General features: G+C 42.1%; 1 protein-coding gene across 2 annotated transcripts in view; it reads right to left on the bottom strand.

Moving 5' to 3' along the window:
* The window catches only part of LOC119653812 (high affinity cGMP-specific 3',5'-cyclic phosphodiesterase 9A-like), a 530,323-nt gene that overhangs the window by 133,285 nt on the left and 380,098 nt on the right, over positions 1 to 16,940 (bottom strand). The gene's annotated exons all lie outside the window — the stretch shown is intronic.

The following is a 16,940-nucleotide window of genomic DNA, read 5'->3' as shown; positions in this document are numbered from 1 at the left end:
AGCTTCGCCAACGACGACCCGACATGGCACAGGCAAACGATCTGGAATGGGTTGCATATGAGTTGACAGATGTGGAATTTCGAAACTGTCTTGTTAATAATACTGCAGTTACCTCCGTCCTAATAATAAAATCGGCAGGATTGCAAAAAAGTTATGATATCATTACTTTGGCAATGTAGGTTCAGTGCAGATAAACTCATAGCTTGGGTCTTGGGGCCACACTAATGGTGATAGCAGGAGTTACTCCGATCGCTCTCCACACTGTTGAAGTGAGGGGGTTCTATACTGAATAGGCCTGACCGAAGGTAATATGTCAAATGGTTCCGGATCAGAGTCCTAGACGTTCCAGGGGGTATTTTAGCCGATAGTCTGTCTGAGACAGGAGTCCGGCACTTTGTGCGTAATTGCATTTCACCTCCCTACCCAAAAACAAAAATTCTATAACAAGGCTTCGAAGTTAGAAGCCCGACCTTTTCGCTAACATCTTCGAGGTGTCCCCAAAAAAAAATATTTTCTGCCGAGTGGAAAAAGCAAAAGTTTGTGTTGTTTCCCAAACCCAATAAGATGCATGATAATATCGCCTAATTTGCCCGCTTACTACAATGATGGAGAGAGTCATAGTTGAGTCCCAGTATGGGTTCGAAGCGGCCGCTTCGATTGGTGAGCCTGGTAGAAGACGCACTGAATTTTGGTGGATGTCGAAAACGCATTCAATTGCGCTTATTTAGGCCGAATCAAAGGCGCATCGATTGACAACTGTTCATGGATGTTTGGCGAGTGTCGGACATGAACTCAGTCGACATTCAGGCGATAAAAATGATTTGCTGTACCTGCAGTAGCTGCCTTACGATTTCCTCCGCAATTGCAAAAATATAGAAAGAACTGGTGTAGGCAGTAAGCAGTAGGAAAGCTCAAAGAGAAGCTCGAGCGCCTAGAGACAAAACCATCGCGCGAAGTAATACCTAAATGCTGGCCACGAGGAGCTAGAGACAATGGGGGTGCTTTTAGTAGGTGCGAATACCGGCCAGATAATTGCGCGGTTGAGCTATAGCAGATGTGTCTTTTCAAGATTCAAGACACAAAGAAAACGTGTGCATCTAAATTGGTGGTACTCATTTGAATATAATAATAATAATAATCGTTGGCGCAACAATCCATATTGGATCAAGGCCTTGAAGTGTGTTAGAGCACTTCATTCAAGATCGTAACGGTACACCACAGTACACTGTGGGAGGCAATGTGGTCAGCATTGCGCTCGCCCGAGATTATTACCCTGATTTGACTCAGGTACTCATTCACAGCTGAGTCGACTGGTGTCCGACATCCAATCACGATAACAAATTCCTCTGCCCCCAGCGAGATTTGAACCGCGACCTTCCGCTACGACAGCCCAGCGCTCTAACCACTTGAGCCATCCGGACAACAACTTGTTTGCACTGATGAAGGGAACAAGTGGTTCCCGAAATATCGGTATTTGCAAGAATAAATACCCACACCAACGAAAAAGAAACAACAAATTTTTATTATTTCAATTAATTAATCGTTGGAAACACCGCATAATTTCACTCTGAAAGATTTGGAGTTGGTAATGTGTAATAGATTGCTGCCCATTGCTAAGCGCCAAGAAGGGCAATCAGGTTGGTTACTGGCTTGGTCGAAAATGATATTCGCGGGAAGGGTAGTACCCTGGACGTGGGGAATGCATTCAATTCGGCCAATTGAAGCCTTATACAGTAGTTCCTGGTGACAATTGGCGTTCCTGCCTATCTAGCTGCTGTTGTCGATAGCTACTTGCAAGAACGAAGGCTTTGGTACCTATGCCACTGATAATGGACCCCCGAAATACGTTGTCTCTGCGGGTGACCGACATGGCTTGGCAATGGGCACAATATTACAATTTACTAAATCTTCCGGTTCCGGAGAAAGCCACGATGGTGTCATAGCACTGGTTGTGATCACAAAGCATCTCAAAGATGTGGAGGGATCCATGATGTTAAGGCCAGTTTTGAATGCGCTGGACTGGCAATTGTGGAGAAAAGTCGGAAACGATGTTCATCCCCAAGTACCGCAAGAGAAATTACGCTAACAATAGAACAGAGGGTCACATCATCACTTTCAAGCCAGCTAGCAAATACTTAGGAGTGATGACGGATTTAAAGCCCAATTTTAAGCAGCACATAGAGTATACTTGCGCAAAAGCATTCCGCACAAGTATGGCTCTTCCAAGTGTGATGCCGAATGTGGGAGGGCTGCGGCATACTGGCATGCAGTTTATAGCCATCTTCCATCTTGTTGTATCGATTCTCAGTTTGGGGAACAGCGCTGCATATTTTACGTAACGCACATAAACTGAGTGCGACCTACAAAAGAACAGCCCTAATGGTGTGTGCATTCAGGACCCCCCCAGATGATGCGGTGTTCGTCATCTCGAGAATGATGCTGATAGACATCTTGGCAGACAAGATGGCGAACATGCACGTATATAAGTTCGAATAAATTTTTGCTTAATTGCAGATGAGAAAACCCGAAAGCAAATGGTCGTTGGACACACAGGTTGATGATCCCTGCCATCAAGGAGTGGCTGGAGAGAAGACGTGGGAAGATCAATTATTATCTTACATAATTTCCTCCCGTTAGTACCTCTACAGCTTTAAATTAGCCAGTTCACCTGATTGTCCAAAATGCGACCGGGTCTCGGAGGACCCAACTAACGTATTCTTGCAATCTTTGTCAAAGTTCTTGGAAAAAACCAGAAATCTAAGGAAAACTCTAGGGCAAATGTTGCCACCGGAAATTTTTGTCCGGCGAATGGTAACATGTAAGGGGAAGGGAAGCTGCGTAACGTGGAAGAAATCAACGAGGCGTGCTTACACGCATAAACGAAAGGATACCTAACTAAAGTGAGTTGACTCTGCTGACGGCGAGATCCGTACTTTGATGCAGATTTGCGAGTAGGCAATCAAACATAATACCCTCCCCCCACCTGCGGAAGTAGGAAAGTAAAATATACCGAAAATGTATATTTTCGTTTCCCATTTTCCGGCTGACACCGAGAACAACCTGTAGGAAAACAGTTGTCTGGTAAAATGACAGGCGACAGACAACACCACGGTTACTAACCGACGTATCAAAATGTTCAACCAAAGGCTTCATTCTGAATTCGCAATTTAGTTAGTTGTCAGGCGGAAATAAAATCTTCAAAAATATTAGCCTAGACTGCTCTTCCCATGAATTTAATTACACTGTCAAGTTTCCATGTTTCAGCTGCCAGAGTGTGTTCCTTCTTGCGCACTTCATTAATTACTTTATTAAATAATAACACAACGTTCCAGCATATTTTCAGGAAGCGAAATATGTGCAAAGGGGGTGGGAATTTCATCAAATATGAATTGCATGTCACGTCGAAACTCCATACCTACATAGGTGAATTGCTATGGGAAACGCTCCATTCCAAATCGTTACATTGAATTTCGTGTACGTAGTTCAGACTTGGGTAAATATGAATTTATGTATCTATCTTGGGAACTCAATTGAATTTAAATTTAGTTGGAATCAGATGGAGGGCTTTCATTCGATTTCACCTAGAGGATTGCTCCTTGAAAATTTTTTGGAGATTGGTAGGAGTCACGAGATTGAAGCAAAGTTTCGGGGAGTCCTTTTTGCGTAATAATATCACTTAGCAACGGAGTCTGTGGAATGTTATCCTTAGCACCAGAAAGGCAGTTAAAGATTGTTCTTAGCACACGCGTTTGTTAAGAAAATTAAAATCTGGAGTGAAACAATATTGATGGTTTTCTTCGAGGCCTGGATATGTGGCCAATAGTACTTGTTAGGACTCCATGAGCCTAAGGGATCCTTGGAAGCTTTCATATGCATATTTTTCACGTATTTAAAAGAAGGAAATTCCATTTTGCCAGGTAGGAAGCACTGGAACTGCTCCATAAATCTGTTATCATTATTACTACGGTAACCATCTTGACTCTGCCTAATTTAATTCAATTAAGATACGACATCAAAGCTGATAAGTTCGTTTGCTTCGGTCATTCCATGTGATCATATGAGAGGCACGTTTCCCCTAGTTTGACGCAAATATGTGTCACACGCTATCGATTGTCTATTGGGCTGATGGTGAAGTAAAGCCAAATTTGGTATATTTTCTGTAATAGCTGAAGAGGGAAAACATTTGGTTTTCACTACAAATATTACCATCCATATTCCATTGTCAGGTGACCTTCTGGCATGTATGGGAGTAAATAATTGCATCCTTACAAGGCATTATTTTCAGTATTGTATAGAATATAAAGCGACAGCCCGAAAATCGTCCTGATGAAACATGAATGGAAGATACACTGGCGTATGTGCCTTTTGGGCATTTCAGATATGTCGAAAATGTGAAGAAGGAGGTTAATTGGTTTTGAGCGAACCTACCATTGGAGCCGTATGGATATCTATTTACGAGACATTAGTAGAACGTACACAAACATGTAATTATATCTATGTGCCGGTAACATCCAGGCAAAAGCCTGCCATTAACACTGCTCCTAGGCAAAGGCTTGCTTCCCTATTCAGAGACTGAACCTATTGATAATATGATAGTATTGAGTTTACTGACATAGACATTATTATATTATTTCTGGCCAAATGACGTTAGTTGAAACGCAATTACTGCCTATTATGAGCATACAATTCGTCCTTATGTAAGTACGTATCCACGTACGTCGCATATAAATTTTGGTGTTAATATTTAGTGCAGGTACGTGCCGTAAATATGAATATTTACTCGATTTTAGAGGACTCAATGACTGGAATTGAGTAACAGAGGGTAATTCCGATAGAAGTCCGTATGTGATTTTCACAAAGGATATTAAAAAATATTATGCAGATTGGGGCTATCCATGTTGTCGCTAGTGCATTATTAGAATAGTTTCAATTGAACTGAATCCTATTCATTTTATTTGGCAGATTATGGATTTTGTATGACAATCAGGATCTATTGTTGTAAAATATTTTATATTATGAGCAAGTTCAGTGTTTACAAATCACATTTATACAGGGTGCGCAGCATAATTTCCTTTTTTAAAATGCGCGCCACTCAGTGAGTTGATGTCATAGCGGAGCGCTAGTGGTCTTGTTCAAGAGGGGATACTGTAAAGTTTTGTCCCGACACGGTTCAGTCGCCATCATGCGTTGGAATAGTGAGGAGCGTGCCTTTGCCGTTGAGGTTTACTTTTCAAGCGGATGTTCGGTTATTGCAACACAGCGTGCATTTCAGAATCGCTTTAATTTAGCCCCGTTGACTCCCGTCCCAGACCGCAAATCAATTGTTACATGGGTCACTACATTCAGACAAACTGCAAGTGCGACAAAAGGAAGAACTGGAGTCCCTCGGCCCGTTAGATCATCTGAGAACATTGAAGCAGTGAGAGCGTCAATGTTGCGATCGCCATGGCGTTCTGCGCGCAAACACGCATCTGCCCTTGGACTATCCGATCGTTCTGTGAGAAGAATTCTTCGTGATGATCTTTATTTTCATCCCTATAAGATGGCGATAGTGCAGGAACTTTGAGAACGTGACTTCAATTCTCGGATGAACGCGTGTGAGCTTCTTCTTGATGTCGTTCCCGAGGGTGCTATTGTTTTTTTTTAGCGATGAAGCCCATTTTCATTTGTGTGGGTCGGTTAACAAACAAAACATGCGCCACTGGGGTGACACCAACCCTCGAGAATTGCATCAAAAGCCTTTACATTCACCCAAAGTCACAGTGTGGTGTGCAATTTCCTCATCTGGAATTATTGGTCCCTGGTTTTTTGAGGAAAATGAGGTTACAGTGACAGTGAATTCGGACCGGTATGTAAACATGCTACAGAATTTTTTTTTCCCACGGCTAGAAAATTTGGATTTGAGGGACACTTGGTTCCAACAAGACGGTGCAACAGCACACACTTCAAGAGCATCGATGGTTGTTTTGAGGGAACACTTTCCAGAGCGCCTTATCTCAATTAGAGGCGATTTGGAATGGCCAGCACGCTCTCCCGATCTGTCCCCTTGTGATTTTTTTCTATGGGGTTTTCTGAAATCCCGTGTTTATATGAACCGTCCAAGAACCCTACAAGATTTGAAGACCAACATCCAAGAAGAAATTGCCAACATAACACCTGCTATGCTAACAAGAGTCATGACAAACGCCAGAAATCGGTTTACGCAATGTATGGAGAATGGGGGACGTCACCTAACAGATTTGATCTTCAAAACAATGTAAATAAAAACTTTAGACATGTACCTACATTATAAAAAATAAATACATATTTTCCGATGCATACAATAGTTTTTATTGAGTTTTGAGAAAAGGAAGTTATGCTGCCGCACCCTGTAATAGACAAAACTTCAAATTCGTTTTAAGCGAAATTGTGATCTGGAGCAGAAGATTTTTACAGATTAACTCATTTTTGAGCCTATTTGTAAACTTATACTGCGTAAGTGATGGTCTGGCTACATATATCCTTTAATTGTATAGGCTGACCCTTATACATTGATGGTATAAAAAATTAAAGGAGTATCAATCATCTTTAAATACGAGGCTAATGGGACGAAGCAGAAATGTCACGGTTATGTCTGTGCACCTACCCTACGATGTTTTGTGTCCTGCACCCTCAATAGGTTGTGATGTGAACACTCAACATATTTATAGAGAATCTATGATTGGTTTCTGAAATGTGCCCACGCTTCACAATGGTAGCGAGGGGTCTCAGAAGGATCGTTTTCTGTCATTTCATAAGGTCATTTGGGTTTGAAGTGACCGACAGCGTACCAGTAACCAGTTCAACCACTGTTGGGCTAATATCAGCTTCGATGTCTTCTGATGGTCGCTTATGCTCGTTTGCGTGTTGCGTCCGTCACTTCTCGCATGCTCGGAGAATTTCAACTGGTCAGGAAAGCGGAAAATGCTGTAGAATGCAGTGATATTAGAAGTGTTTGTCGCATCACAAAATAGCTGCATGTGGTCGCCAATTTTTTGATGGTCCTGTGAAGTCGACCGATACGATTTCTTATTCACGATGATGAGCAACTGAAGAGGTGGAATGAACACTTCACCACGATTTTTAACCGTATCATATCCGGTGAGATTCCTCCTCTTGCGGATCAATTGGCTAGGCACTGTAACATGCAAATATGAACTGCGCTTGGAGGAACAGGACAGAAAGGAAACCATTGATGGCCAAAATGCACCCAAACGGAGTAGAGCTATTGGACTCGACGACCTCCCCGCAGAGTTATTTATCGCTGCACCTGCATTTACTGCAGATCTACTACCTCCACTCATACGAAAATCCCAGAACTTTCAGAGAGAGTGGAAGAAGGGATGATCGTTAAGATTCCAAAAAAGGGTGCCCATGTTAAGTGTGATAAAAGGGGGGGGGGGGGGGGGTATCTGCGTGTTCCCTTCCGTCGTAAAGATATACATAATAGTGATGTCATGTACTGGCCCGAGGTAAAATCTCGGGGAACTTTGAGGTCCAAAGTGGAGGCTGCCAGGGTCATCAATATTATTTCTTCTTGTTATCGGTGACATTCTTCATGGCGCCCTGTCTGGAAGACGTGGACGAATTCAATTGACTATAACATCCTTCCTCAAAAACCTCGACTACGCTGATGAGATCTGTTTCCTCTCTCACCAGAACATGGATCTTGGCAAAATGACTCTGGATTCCAAAAAAGAGGCAAGTAAATTTGGACTGAAGATAAACACCAACAAAACCAACGTTCTAAGTCTGACGGGTCATCGCACTTTCCCTAGCTGTATTCGTGAGTAGAGCCCTGTAAGCGTCGATCAATTTTATATCTAGGAAGCGTGGTTTATACCGATGGTGGCGCCGAACTGGATGTTGCCGACGTATAAACAGTGCCAGATCCGCTTTCCCTGCCTTGTCTAAAATCTAAAAATGCAGTTATGTCAGCATTAAGATCGAGTTGAAATTCTGCTGTGCTAGTATTCTTTCGCGCCACATGAAAGTTCCAAGCCTTCATCAAAATATCATCGGGGTACGCTGGTGTGATCCTGGCAGTCGTACGCACTACGATCGGAAGGGGGAAGTGGCAGTGGATACGTCACACATTAACAAGGGGCGACAATTCCATTTCCGACTACGACATGCAGCCGAATACATTCTCCTACCGGCGGGTGGGCTGCCCTACACTTGGCGCAGAGCAGTAGAGAAGGAGTGCAAGAATCTCAGGAAGTCGTGGAGTGAGCTGAAATGCATTTCATTTAACCACGGACGATGGCGCGTAGGTGTGGTTGACGCGCTATATCTCATCGAGGGGTAAATGGCAACAATATACGTCAAAACAATTTATTTTCTACTGGCAACAAACTTGATAAACTTTCAGCACTGCTATTATAGCTATTATATTTTTCAAGTATGCAGGAGAGATGGGATTGGTCTAACAAAATCTATGGTATCGGATAAGTTAAAGGGGTTAGGGCCTTCTACGATAGAACATCTACAAGACCGAAAGCCCTTTTTCTGATGTCAAAATTGCTAGAAGTAACCACACTAAGCCAATTTTGTATCTAAGACTCAGTTGGGTTATCTTCAAATACTAGCTTAATATGAAGACAAGAGAAGTCAGGGTAGTGCACTTTGCGCTTACCCTATGATTCTCGGTGTGTTGTCAATTCAACATGAACTCGTTCATAAGTTAAACAACATCTTTCACTCCCACTTGCCCCTTCGTAAACTAATCCTTGAATTTCTAGAAGGACGAGAATTTCCAGCAAAAGTTGAACAGAAGCTGCTCTCTCCTAATAACAGTTTAGTTGGAATCTCACAAATTTCCGTCCTCTCCGTAACCTTTTACCCATCTTTTATCACAAATTTGCCAAATTTGCTTCTCTGCCCAACCTAGTCATGATTCTGTAAAAATGGCAAATAGTTGACCTTAACGGAGTAAGCAGAGTTGACATGGAAAAGGGGAAAGGGAAAAGGGAGTGTGTTCAACTGTATGAAACTCGAAAAGACAACGAGAAATCAAGGCTGCATCGCATTGTTGGGATCTCTGAAATACCGGAAATGTATGTATGGTATGCTGCGATTCGACATAATCGATGAAACGCACCTGGTCGAATAAAGGGATGAAACCGTGGGACTACTCGGTGCGGCGGAACAAAACTAACGCTCATTGGGACTGGTAATGTGGCGAGTCAACTAAGAACAGATTCCGCCTAGCTCTAGAGAAAACTAAAGTGGCTATCTTCTTATATAAGTTAATGAAATTACGGTCGAGGTTTGGTCGTCGGTGAATCACCTCAGCATTATCATAAACCTGCGGCGAATTGCTTTGCGTAGATTTGGAGTACCGCGGACAAGGTTAATAACGCAGTTCAGTCCATCATTCTCTGTGATACCGAAGGCTAGTGCCTTCAATAACGGCATGTATTACCAGTGCTTGCTGCAGATACAATGACTAGGAGCTGGTGTGGACATTTTATCTATAAGAAAATGATTTTACTATGAGAGAGTCACGGACGATACCTGCCGTAGTTTTTTCTCCTGTAGAAGATGGGATCTTCATCGTTATCGAATCCTTGGCGACAGTTAATTGTTTTCGGGCACCTTAATTGGCACAATGCTGCGATAATAAAAAGCAAAGACAGCTTCATGGTTCTGTACCAGGACAGAGGCAACTCGTCAGATGCTTCTTCACCTCTGCCATCGGTGCAGCGTGAACGAAGCGGTTCGCAGATTTAAAATGCTTAATTTATATATGATAATTCGCAGAACATGGCACGACTACGAATTATATTGAGCGTAAATCCGTCAATATTTAGGCGAAAGCTGTTCGAGGAATAAGGGATCCTAAGTCCGCATCCACTTGATGTCGGACCGGACCGGAATGGAGAGAAACAGGATACACAGGATTTAGAAATTGTGGAATACAAGGTAGAGGTGTTAGTAGACAAATGGAGAAGCATATCCCCAAAGCTGATATTTCGCAAATCAAATCATCAAAAACCTAAATCCTCAACAAAATGTCTTGCGTAATCCATTCTATGTTAACATTCAATACTAACCTTTTGGCCTTAAATGAAGAAGGAGGGAAAGTAATTATATGAAATACTAAAGGCATTATGGTAAACATTGATAGATGTTACTACTATCTATCTGTTTATATATAGAAACAATGGGGAGACCGACTCACAAAACATCGTTGGCAATTGCACACCGACAGACAGGTGTAACTGCTTTTATTATTGCATCGGAAACTACAAAATTTGCGATGAATCTTCCGCGGCAGGGATGAAATGTAAGAAAGTAGAAGTCTGACCCAAACTCTCTTATTCAGAACTGCTGCGGGACTTGCCTAGACGACTAAGAATGGGACGCGTAAATTTCCAGTCAAATTTGAATATAATACACAGTATATATAGGTCAACAAGCTCGCATGCCAATTCCATGGTATAACCTATCTATGCGACATAATCCCCAATCAAGCGTAACCGTCAATCAAAATTCCAACCAGTGCTAGTTAAACTACAATAGAAACATCCTCTGACCTTTTCAATTTTCTTCCAATAACCATAAATCAGTAAAGCCATTTTCACACATGTGGCCTCCGCACGTCAATTTACACATCTATTCCGACCTCAAATCTATTCTCGAATCGGGCAGATATTGAAAATTTCCTCCTACGTCACGATTTTATCGTTTCCTCCCTTCCAATTCCTGTGATTTAGGCACACAAAAATATCTTCCATGAAATTTATTGTTAGGGATTCTCTTTTATGTTTCACAAAGGTCGCAGTTGTAGCTTTTAAAACGTTTTTGTTTTTGTTTTTGTTTTTGTTGAGGCAGGTATCGAACTATTGTATATTACTTCATTGATAAAGTTTCTTAAAATGATATAGTTGATTGCTGCTGCCACCTTAAAGGTGTACTTCTCATTCTCGCTGGAAAGGAATTAAGAGCATCAGGATATGAAGCGAACGTCACGCTTTGGCTCAAACTAAACCAGCTTGACAAACTTCGGCACTAAATACTAAAAAGTTTGGTCATATTGCGATTCCTTAACGCCCATTTCTCATGTCCCTTCAAAACAGTAATAAGTTTTAATAGCATAGGAAGGTACATATGTGCAATAATTCACATATAGGACATTTCCCTCAGGTGCAAATAATGATGGACGAAGTTGCCCTAGTTTATGTACGAGTATGTGACCATGTAATAGTGTATGCTCCGTTGCTTAGTTGTTTATTGGCTAAAGTTATCCTGGATCACTTTGAAGATAAACATTCGCTATTGATAAATAAGCAAAGTATCCAGCCAATGGTGTATAATGTATCACTTCGTTAAACAACAGATTTGTCAAAACAGTCGCTTTGAACTGGGAAGCCATGTTGACTTCGAATTATTAAATTTAAACCCGATTCGTTTGTGAATTCGTTCCGATACTCCTATAACAAAGGTTTTTGTTTTGCTGTAACTTCGTCAACTTTTCTTATTTAGGTACCGCATTTCTAGATCGACAGTCCTTGCCTGGTCCACTAGAGAAATTTAAGATACAACATACTAGCTGACTTCCTGGCGGTCCATCATAGCAATCGCTGGTAGCACACATACATTTCAAGGAATCGCTGTAATTATGCGCACGTTATTGGATAAAGGAGATTGGAGGTAACGCCATCCTGTCTGGATCGTCCTGTTACTAATGTGCCTTTGGTATCGAATCTTCTTTATGACAAATTTGCTCTTGCAGATGTTGAACTTTCTGTATGAGAATCCGCTTCATACTGTGTAATGAGTCAAGTCATTCAGTTACAAAAAGGGCGACACCATGAATGAGCGTTAGCCGCTGCATTATCTAAGGTGCACTGCATGGCCCAAAGGATATGGTTAAAAATTGGAAGATTAACTCAAATTATAATGGCTGTTTTCAGCCATTCATCAAATGACCTCGCAACGCAACGTTCAGGTCTAAACTCTGGTCATATTTAATATTTGGGAACGAACTGAAAATTGTGTGGATAACCAATGAGTCGATATTTTTTGTACATTTTACGAGAGTGACCGGTCAAGACCAGGCACAATTCGACTGGATTTCGACTTCCAAACAAAGCTAGTACCATGGTACACATTACCTTAGTATCGGGATGAGGAGAAACGCCATAGGATCCGGTTACCGAACGGCTCAAATTTTTCATATCCCAACGGATCACCATTATTGCGAGAGCGTCTTCGGACCAATTCATATTCGTCTATCAAATGAACGTGATCTGAGTTGATAACCTACCTACAGTTGAGTGGCTGTTGTGAGATCGATGTTTAGCTTTGTCTAGTTTATTGTGGGCTGTTATTGCTGCAGTCTTACTTGTAATCCTCTCAAGGTCGACTAAACTAGTTTCTTGGACTTAGAAAGAAAGAAAGGTCTCGAGCAGCATTTGCGTTGTGGTTTGAGGAGATTAGCTTCCTCACATAGTATTCGCTGTGCTCTCCCAGTTAGGTCTCAAATAGAGACTCGGCTTATCGCAATTCCAGTCGCCCGCATTATTCAATGCCTTCACTCTAATATTTCTATGTACGTGGAAGGAGTATTCCAGAGGAGACGTCAACCAACGGTATCTCTTAAGCCTTTTACCTCTTAACCAGCTGCCGTAACTCAAGTTTAGTCTTGGCTGGAAAGTGGAGAGTCGCCTCCTGTGAAGCAATTCTGCCTTAGATTTTCACTAAGTTTGTCCGTCATAAGAGAGCATTCCAGGTAACCTATGATTCCCAAAAATCGAACAGAACTCTTCAAAATGCCCATGAGTCGGGACCCTTGGAGTCAGGTCGCGCTGTGAAGACAGATTTTCAAACTAATCAGTTCAAGCGATGCCAGTCAGCGGACGGGCTTATGACTGGAAAGTAGGTGTCCGTGTTGGTATATCAGGTTGTGGTTTCATTCCAATGTGAAATTGTTAAGGGTCTCTATCTCGAATAAAAAGCAATATATCGGCAAGAAGTCCCTTGTTCAGTGAATTTTACATTCTAAGCGTGAAAGTGTAGGCAATTGCAACAAGTCGGAAAACCGGAAGCTAGACGCTTCAGGTACGAAAGGTTTTGTATATTTCTTTTGTCCCATTAGCATGTTGCACGTAAAATATGCATATATTATCTGAAAATATCCACTTTCAAGTGATATTGACATTCATAGTCTTGAATTTGCAGAGGAGCGACAGTTTTGACTTAGTATAACTTTGTTAGTAATAGTGCGATTTTCACTAGGCAGGATCATGCTCTATACTGTAGCCTACATTGCTGCAAAATTTTGTGATCCTAGGGTGAACTTAAGGGGGGTTTTCCGTTCAATTACTAAAAATTATAGTAAAATACTATTATTAACTTTATTTGAACAAGCATCGATATGTAGGGTACTTCGGACCCAAGGCACCATATAGTGGCAGCCCCGTGATTTTTTTCAGATTTTTCGGTCATTTAGTTCCTGAGAATGGGTTCGTTAAAAAAATGATCACTTTCAACCCCCCGCATTCCGCACCTTTTCAACAAATGTCAAAACTAAGACTGGCTTCGAAAAGTACTAATCGAGGCCTTTCATTTGATATATTTGATGAAAAAAAAATGTACACCTCCCTTTTGCATGTACGGGGACCCCCCTTAAATTCGACGTAAAAGGATGTAACTCACTATATGCGTGAGCTTTCACAGTTCCCACCTTTATACAAAATTTGGTGCGAATCGCTACAACCATCTCCGAGAAAAATGCGTGTGACGGACAGACAGACAGTTACGTCCATGGTGTTTAACGTAGGTACCTGTCGTGAGACTTAATCCTACGGTCCTCTTAAGACACGGATTGATTTTGTGACCACAATCAGAGCCCCGCTGAGACAAACAACAACGGTACCAGTCTATAACAAGTGCATGGCTTAGCATTCATACTGGTGGATGCAAGAATTACCTAAATCTCTACCGAACTTTGGAGTACGGCACCCGCGTTGATACGCAACACCACGTCGGGGCCCGAAGCTCTCTTCTCGCTTGAGCACAACCACAACCACCATGAAACTCCCACTAGGGGGGCCAACTGCAAATAACCAAGCTGCCCTCACATAGAATAGGAGTTCACCCGAAGTATGTGAGTCCAGGGGCTTTCCCGGTTCTCATGGTACCAGTATACCCCTGGTAAGGTTTCGTGACCAATTTGTCACTTCAGACGAGTCCCCGTGCAGACTCAGGTCTGATCGCCCTAATTAGGCCTTTGGAGCATTCGCCTACTGCAGCGTCTCCCGGTGCCACCACTATGGAGGTTCTCCTCGGCCACTTGGTTTTGGTTTGGCCGATAGGGTTGCCGCCCCACCTTCCTCACCGCCACCTCAGAGCACCGGACAGACAGACAGACGGACAGACAGTAAACCGATTTTAATAAGGTTTTGTGTTTACACACCTTAAAAATGACCGGCTTTAGCGGCATGTGGCATTGACATCGTAGAAAAATTTGACTTATCCAACTTTGCCTGCGGTCATAATTAGGCAATCTGATCTAATTCGGGCTAATGACGCTAACTTATCATCGGTCGCTCAACTGAATGCTTGCACTTGCTCATATCAGTATGATAAAGATTCCACTATGGCTATGAAGAGATTCAATGTTCTTTCACTTCACACGTTGATTAAGTTCGGAAGTATCTTGACCGCTTAGTCGCCGATGCAAGAGAAGAACCCAAGAGAGGTAGACTTGATCACGTTGAACCAAAAATTTCAAATAAGATTTTGTTGGTTGTGTGAATCCTGGTTAATATATGCTATATTAAAGGCTGTTAAAAAAATAAAGATTGCTGAAGTTTAGTCGATCAAAATTGCAAAACGTGTAGTGGACGTCTCACTGAAAAATGAACAAGTCTTGATAATAAAGAGATACGGTGTTTAGCAATGGAGTATGGTTACATAGGGTAGCCATCAGCACAACTGCATGTTTTGGAGTTACGTTGAAGTTGCAGAAGCAATGTTTGCCTCAATTGACCCAATACAACGTATACCAATAAGCTCTTTTTGTCTAAAAACAAGAACAAAATCGCCCACAGTAATGTTCTGCGGAAAAAGACTACAACGAGGTGAACATGGCTCTTCCGCGGAGAAACTCTCTCACTATGGAAATAATATGACGTTTTGCATTTAGTGGGATTCAACGGATTGATACAGCTTAGTGATTCGCTCGAAAAAAAGTTCAATAGTTTCTCGAAGGAGTGGAGGCATCTTTACCACCCTTCAGTCTCATCCTTTAAGCCCTTACCTACATATAGTTTTCATTACTTAGAAGTTAAACGAGCTCGAACAAGAGGCTTTCCGCAACTGTCTGATCGTTACAAGATTCAGAACGCTTGGCCGGTAACAGCTACACCTTAATTTGCAGCCAAGGCTATCGAAGTCGATGAGCAGGTCGTGTATGATAACACCAACCAATGATACGAACAGTTTAGGAGAAAATTCCTTCTAGCTATAAAGACTGCATCATTGCAAGGCATCAAGCTTTGCTTTGAGTCGATGAATGTATACCGTAAAATGTTACAGCTAAACATCGCTAGAGGAGGGGCGTAATCTCATTGAGGCACTGGAACAACTTGGTGTCCAGAATGACCTCAACCTGTAAAGCAGGAGAGAGCTCCTAAGGCCAATGAAGAGGACATGCATCCCACGACATAATCATCTCAAGCGTAGACAAGGTGCAATATTTCACAAATAATCAGCTTACGCACCCAGCTCTCAATCGAGAGGCTGGAATTTCGCATTCAAAATTATACCACTTGAGTGAATAGAATTCGTTCAATAGATATAAGTCTGCTTAACCGAATGGCATTATTCCTGGTCTAATAATGAAGGGAATGCCATGGGTCTGAATATTCGTGTACCGTGTACCGAAAGTTTTGCTCCACTTTGTATAGGTCGATGTTAGCGACAGTAATACGAATATTGGTCTTCAGCATACCCAAGGTCTATGGACAATTAGTATACACCAAAGATTTAAGATATCCCGATTAAAACAATCACAGGGGGCTAAATCTGGCGATCAAGATCACCCCTCAAAGAGACAAGACATTCAGGAAAATGTTCGCGCAAGAGAGCCATTGATGATCGTGCCGTGTGAGCTGTGGCGCCGCCTTGTTTGAATCACACATCCCTCAGATTCATTTCATCAAGTTTGGAATGCCACTCTAATATTGCGTGTTTTGTTTATTAAGCATCCTGACAGATGAAAATGTGCCTCATCGCTGAAGACCACAAGGGCGCTATGAGGCAGGTTTTGGACAAAGGCTTCACAAGCTCTTTTTCATGAATGGAAATCGCGTGTGTTGAGTTTTTGAACCATTACCAGTTTGTATGAATGAAATTTTATGTCTTCGCGCAGGATTCGTTTTATTGTGAGATCAGAAATCATAAGAACGACCGAATGTTTGCGTGCAGATCGCTTGAGGGATTTAAAACCGCCTTCCGTACCTTCTCGACGTTCTCTGGAGTCCTGGTGGTTTTTGAGCGTCCTGGCTTTTTTTGTGCACACAGTATCATCAGTATCCATAAACGTGCCCACTCACTGATCAATCGATTTTCGATCAGGAACAGGACTAGCAGGCGCGATTTTAATTTTTTTTTTCTAAATGGCCGCTGAGTTGCGGTAATCGAACGATTATTAGAGAAGAAAGTCGCCACGGTAAACGCACGCTCTTCTTTTGTCTACTACATGGTCGTTACTAAACTAACCGTACAAAAAACGTTAGGCTGCGCGCTTTTCAATGCGCACATGTTCACTTTCGTAAGTGTAATGGCCGCTGCGTGACGCACAATTCAAATAAGGAAGTTTACGCACCGCACCCTGCATTTCAATTGCTTGACGTGATGTGAAGGTGATATGTATTTTAAAACCAGTGAAATCTCCTTTCTACCTTAAAGTC

The sequence above is a fragment of the Hermetia illucens genome, chromosome 4 (assembly GCF_905115235.1).
Source record: "Hermetia illucens chromosome 4, iHerIll2.2.curated.20191125, whole genome shotgun sequence".
NCBI lineage: Eukaryota > Metazoa > Arthropoda > Insecta > Diptera > Stratiomyidae > Hermetia > Hermetia illucens.
The sequence above is the reverse complement of the archived record's forward strand: the minus strand, read 5'-3'. Positions and strand labels throughout refer to the sequence as shown.